This window comes from Mus pahari, chromosome 4 (genome assembly GCF_900095145.1).
Source record: "Mus pahari chromosome 4, PAHARI_EIJ_v1.1, whole genome shotgun sequence".
Classification (NCBI taxonomy): Eukaryota; Metazoa; Chordata; class Mammalia; order Rodentia; family Muridae; genus Mus; species Mus pahari.
This window is the reverse complement of record NC_034593.1, coordinates 136083838-136090249: the sequence shown is the minus strand read 5'-3', so window position 1 is coordinate 136090249 and position 6412 is coordinate 136083838.

Genomic DNA, 6412 nt, shown 5'->3' with positions numbered 1-6412 from the left:
ACACACACACACACACACACACACACACAAAACTACGATGTTAAATATTTTATTTTTATTTCTCTGTACAACCAAGCACTAAAGCCCACAAAGCCTAGGTGAAGAAAGTCATGCACCTCAGTTTTCTTATGCTCCTTTGACTCGTTATTTACATTTTAAAAGTGTGTTTCATCATTGAGGGTTTTCAAAGATTGCCATTTTGTCTTTTCACTGTCTGAACAGAAACGTAATATTTTGCTTTAAACAAGTGAAATTTTCACTCAAATAAGACGGTTTTCAGGGCCCTGCCCCCGTGGCCCTTTGTGACAACAGTTCTATGTCCCCTGCCAACTAGACCTTCCCACATGCTGGGCAATAGACAAGTGTCTGTCACAGGGTTACAGCCCAGCCCCTTCCCCTTTCTGAGCCTTGGCAGTAAGTCCCACAGTTGCTCTCAGGTCCTGAAGCCAGTGCTCCAGTGGCTAGGAACTAGAATTTAGAGTGTGCTTACTTGAGCTCAGTTCTCTTCAGCTCTGGCCACAGACTGACCCCACTAAACACCCAGCCCTGCTCCCCTCCAAACCCTGAGGGCTCCCCAGCAGCCAGTCTGCAGCTGAGCCTCATGTGCCATGTTTACTTGGGGCTGCTCAGAGGGGAGGAAACAGTCCAGTGGGGCTCCAGGCAGCCTGAGATGGTCAGCAGCTCTGCCCAGCTGTCATGGCTGCTCCATGGTTTGATGCTCTAGCCTCTGTGGTTGCTCCTGCCCCTCCCTCCATTCCTTTCTTCCCATCTAGCACCTTCCAAATTTGGGGTTTTTTTTTCCCAATTTTTTATTACTTTACTTTTATGACCATCCTTTTTATATATCATCTTTTTGTTTTATGATTTAGCCTTTCTTATTCATGTATATATACTTTTTCCTGTCTCTGTTCTTTTCTGCCTCTATATTCTTCTAGCTTCATGACCTTTTCCTTCAAAACTCTTAAGCATTAACTGGATTAACTTAAGCATTAAGCATTCTAGCTCTACCTGTAATCCCAGTACTCAGGAGACATCCATAAGGGATGGGACTTAAGGCCTGGACTACACTAGATACTTGTTGAAAGAAAGAGAGAGAGAGAGAGAGAGAGGAAGAGAGAGAGAGAGAAAGAGAGAAAAAGAGAGAGAGAGAAAGAGAAAGAGAGAAAGAAAGAAAGAGAGAAAGAAAGAAAAAGAGAGAAAGAAAGAGAAAGAGAGAAAGAAAGAAAGAGAGAAAGAAAGAGAGAGAAAGAGAAAGAAAGAAAGAAAGAAAGAAAGAGAGAGAAAGAGAGAACGAAAGAAAGAAAGAAAGAAAGAGAGAGAGAGAAAGAGAGAACGAAAGAAAGAGAGAGAAAGAAAGAGAGAAAGAGAGAAAGAAAGAAAGAAAGAAAGAGAGAGAAAGAAAGAGAAAGAAAGAGAGAGAGAAAGAAAGAAAGAAAGAAAGAAAGAAAGAAAGAAAGAAAGAAAGAGAAAGAAAGAAAGAGAGAAATAAAAAGGGAGAGAAAGAGGAAGGAAGGAAGGAAGGAAGGAAGGAAGGAAGGAAGGAAGGAAGGAAGGAAGAAAATCATATTTTTGTCATTGTAAAATTATACAAATTACAATTATAAAATTGCTTGGATTTACGTTTCTCCTTATTTCTACTCTTTGCAAAAAGACTCCTCTCCCTGCCCCGCCTTCCGGTCCTTAGCAACGACCATTTTATCCTGCAGCAGCTCTGGTGCGCCACATCAGGAGAGGGCACCTTAAACTGTAGAAGCTGTGAGGACTATGGGAAGAATCTTGAGTGACAGAGAGATGCGTAGGTTGTCCCTACTGCTGTCCTGGCTCACAACTGGGTCACTCCCCATGTGCTGTGTCCTCTTGTGACACTGCCATGACTCTTTGACCTTCCAGCTGTCTTCCCGATACCTGATGCAACTTAACCCTAACCCTCAGCCTAGCCGTCACCCTGTTCGTTTTGTCCCTACAGGTCCTTTTAGGAGGGTCGCTTGAGTGACCCAGGCCCTGGAACATTTAACTGCTTGAACCAGCTCATGTAAAATGTAGCCAAACTTTGAAACTGTCAGGAGAAGCACGATGGACTCGCTACCTTGGTCCTACCTCATGCTTTGACCTCTACTCAAGTCACTGCCTGATTTTGGCTCACTCAGAAGAGAAAATGGAGGTGCTAGGTGTTGCTTGGGGGGGGGGGGGGGCGGGGGCATTTGCCATCAGTTTGGGGCTCTAAAACTACAAACCTACATGGAAAAACCTCAGCCCTACACAAATGGACATCTGATGACCCACCCATTGCCAGGGCTGGTTTAATCACGTAAACATCCTTTCAGAGTTGATTATCTAATGTAATAATGACAACGTCTAACATTTATTTATCTAAAACATCTAACGTGTTTTAACATACATTTAAAAAGCAGCAAATCTTTGAATATTTATCAGTTTATTTCATATTTACCAGATTTAGCGTTCCTTTATATGCATACTAGTGCCAATCATTTAATGAAGCGGAGGTACCAGGATCTGTGCAGCTTCAGCCTCTCACAGACACTGCTTAAGCCTCTTCTCTCTTACTTAACCTCTTCTAAATTGTTTCCTCCTCCGGAAAATTGGAATCAGCCTACCTTGCCCAGGGTTGGCCCGAGGATTATCGGTAATATATGTAAAGAGCCTCCACCAGCGCTGTCTGCCACCAGGCAGTGACTGCGTAGCCGCCTCTTTCACTGGGAAGATATCGTAAATACCTCGTGACTTCAAGTTTGAGACGATCAGCCATCAAGAGTTTTGGTTCATCCTTATCTTCCTCCAGCCGCCCGGCCAGGAAATATTTTCCGGCGCTTCCTGTGAGCAGTGGCCCTGGAGCCTCCAGGCTCCTATCTGTAAGGAATGCCTTTCCTCATGTGGTCCGGTGGGATCCTCAGCTCTGTGCAATAATCCCTGTTATGGAAAGAAAAGGAGAGCGGGCCTCAGGGGTTCCTGTAGGATTGATTTAGCTACTTTACAAAGTGCATGCATGCCGGCTTTCAGCTGAGGCCACTTCCTCTTCCCCTTGCACCTTCGCCTTCTTTCCTGGATGTAGTTGCGGTTCCTTTCTCTTGGTGGGTACAAAGAGGATGGTTGCCCGGGGTAGAAGAAGCCTTACCCTGCCCTGGTTGTGGTGATGACGGCCTACTGAGCACCTGTTTTTGACTAAACTCTTTATGGAGAGCATTGTCTCACTTGTTTTTGAGATTCTAATTCTTGTACCCAGTCTGTAACAAAATACCCTTTATATTTTATAAGTGAAAAATAGGCTTCACAAGGTGGAGTAAGTGTTAAAGATGAAAAAACTGGAAACTCTGAGGACTTTATTACTGCAAATGGACATCCCAGACAGAAAACAAAAAAGGAGTATTTATTTGTTTGTTTGTTTGATAATTAGGCAGAAAAGAACAGAGGCAGGAAAAAGTATATATACATGAATAAGAAAGGCTAAATCATAAAACAAAAAGATGATATATAAAAAGGATGGTCATAAAAGTAAAGTAATAAAAAATTGGAAAAAAAAAAAAAACAAATTTGGAAGGTGCTAGATGGGAAGAAAGGAATGGAGGGAGGGGCAGGAGCAAGAACCCAGGAAGACAGCTACATGTAGTTCAGACTACTCCATCCTTGTCTCCAGGATCCCAGCCATACCTGGCTAAGCCCTCGCTCCCCTATCTTGGCTTTATTTCTGATCCTTCTGTATGCTACCCTCATTCCTGACCCAGGCTTTATTATTATTATTATTATTATTATTATTATTATTATTATTATTAATTATTATTATTATTATTATTATTATTATTATTATTATTATTATTATCTGTGCCCTCTGTTTGCAATAATGTCTCTCCAGAGTCTTAAATCAATACCTCTTCCTCACTATTCACCTCTCTATTGCCTACGGAGTTCCTCATAGCATCCTGGTTAGATCAGTCTCCTCACTACATCAGTGATGATTTACATTTTATAAAGGTGTGGTCGGTACACTGGATCTGAATGAAGCTCCAAGCGTGGACTTGAGCGTCCTTCCCCTGCGCACTTACTAAGGGTGGGGTAGGAAGACAAGGCCACAACAGCGTGGTAGAACATCATCTTCATCTGTCCACCTCCACAGAGCTGGGGGCTTTCGGGGGTGGGTCATAGGAAGAAATTCAAGTGAAGCTCTTAGAATAGTGGGCCTGCTGGCGAGGATGCTCTACACGAGTGCCAATGGTTCCATGGCCTCTTCTGGTGGCACGTTTATTGCCACATCAGGTGATCTCCGCCATTCCTCACAGTGCTCTTGGAAAGCTAGGGATCTTCCCTAAACATAACGCATCTTTGATTAATTCATCGAAGGTTACAGTTCTTGTCTAAATATTAGTTAAGCTCGTGTTATACTGCCCTCTCGGCTTTTAAGTAAGATGGCTGTGGACCAGACTCCGCACACTGCGCTTTCCCCCTCTACGGCTGAAGGCTGCGTCTCTCACTGGTTGGTGTTTTGAGCTGACCACTTTTTAAAAGGACAGAAGGAAAGGAGTCCAAGGCCAAATATGTAACATACAGGAATATCATCCGCGGAGCTTGACACAGCCAACAAAAGGCAAGAACCATAGTCGCACGCTCTTGCAAGGGGGACCACGATGTTGAGAAACCACATATAAGGCATTGTATTGTAATATTCATGCTTATACAGTTAAAATGTAGGCAAGAGTGAACTGCAGAGTTGGAAGTCGGGTGTGCAGTATCTGGAATTGTAATATACAGGACAGAGGAAATTCATGTTTCTGCATTTGTTTCTTTATGTAGAAACTATTTATATTAAGTTTTTATTGAGGACATTTAACAAGTATTAATTGTGGTGTTTTGTTTTGACAACTTGATTGTCTGTTTGGGATGTTCCCAGTGAGAACTCTTGTGGTGTGGGTAACTCTGTCTATCATACAGGCTGAAGATGGTGAGGGCGAAGGAAGCGACCAGCTAACCGGTCTTCCTGGCTACTGTCATGATGGGAGCCAATAAGGCCGCCTCACTCTTCCTGTCAGGACGTTCTGAAACCCACCTGGATCAAGGGCAGAAACAAAACTCTCTTTACCCTCAAAAGACTCTCCTCTGGAGCTTCCTCACCGCTGTCAAGGATGGGCAATGAAGGGTATTCTTCGAACGAGTCAGGACTAAGTAATGCTGACAAAGCAAGAGGCTCCCTCCGCGTTCTCAGTTCTCACCGCTGATCCTCCTGAGCATTCTCAGTTCTGAACCGGGCTCCCTCCACACGCTGTGTCCTTTGCAATGATGTCTGTCTAGGGTCTCGAGCCCTAGAAGCTGATGTGAGAGCATGCACCCAGCGCTAACACTGCTTCTCCTTCTTTGCTGAGACCCCGGCACGATGCAGCAGCTCCTGGCCCTAAAAGGTGAGCTCATTAGAGCATCCGGTTAGGCTGTCCCAGGTGGGTTATCTCCCTGACGGTGTCCCACTGTGCCTTCCTCTGCAGATTACCCAGTGCCTGCAGCATCTTACCTGCTGCTGCTTCTCAACTTTTCCACATCCCTGACTCATTCCTCTGCACTGGTTCCATCCAGCAAACTCCTACCTATCCTCCAAAACCCAGATCCAACACCAGCTCCTGAATAAACTTTTCTTAGGACTCCAATAGTCAACTGCTCGCTCCCTTATGTTCTCAAAGGAGCTGAGCCTTTGTGTTGTTGGGTTGTAAAAATCTTTTAAAAGCAACGTGCTTTTCCTTAATACTGAGGGATTGAGGCAGAAAGACCAGGAGGTTGTGCCTAGCCTGGGCATCATAGGCATCAGGGGTCAGAACCCCTTCAAGAGGTTAAGGGCAGAGCGTATAGAATGAGCAGGAGACTATGAAACTTGACCAAGATATCCTGTGCTTCATTCTGTTTCTAAGACAACACCCCGATTACAAACTGCTTAGGGGAGGAAAGGGCTGAATTGGCTTACATTATAGGTCAAAATCTCTCGCTGAGGGAAGTGGGACCAGGAACTGAAGCAGGAACTTGGAGCCCAAACCATGGAGGAGCGCTGTTCACTGGCTGGCTTGCGGACTTGTGCTTAGCTATCTTTCTTCTACAGACCAGGACCTCATGCCCAGGAAAACTGCAGACAGTGAACGGCCAATGTGTCACCCATGATGAGCTAGGCCCTTCTTACAATCAAGACAATCCCCCAAAGACTTGCCCAGGCCAGTCTGATCTGTGCCATCCCTTGGCTGAGGCTCCCATCAGATAACGTCCGGACTGTGTCAAGTTGATTGTTCAACTAACAAACTTTCTCTGGAAGTCACAGGTTGCTGGAGGTTTTGTTTTTTCTTTCCTCTTCTCTTCTCTTCTCTTCTCTTCTCTTCTCTTCTCTTCTCTTCTCTTCTCTTCTCTTCTCTTCTCTTCTCTTCTCTTCTCT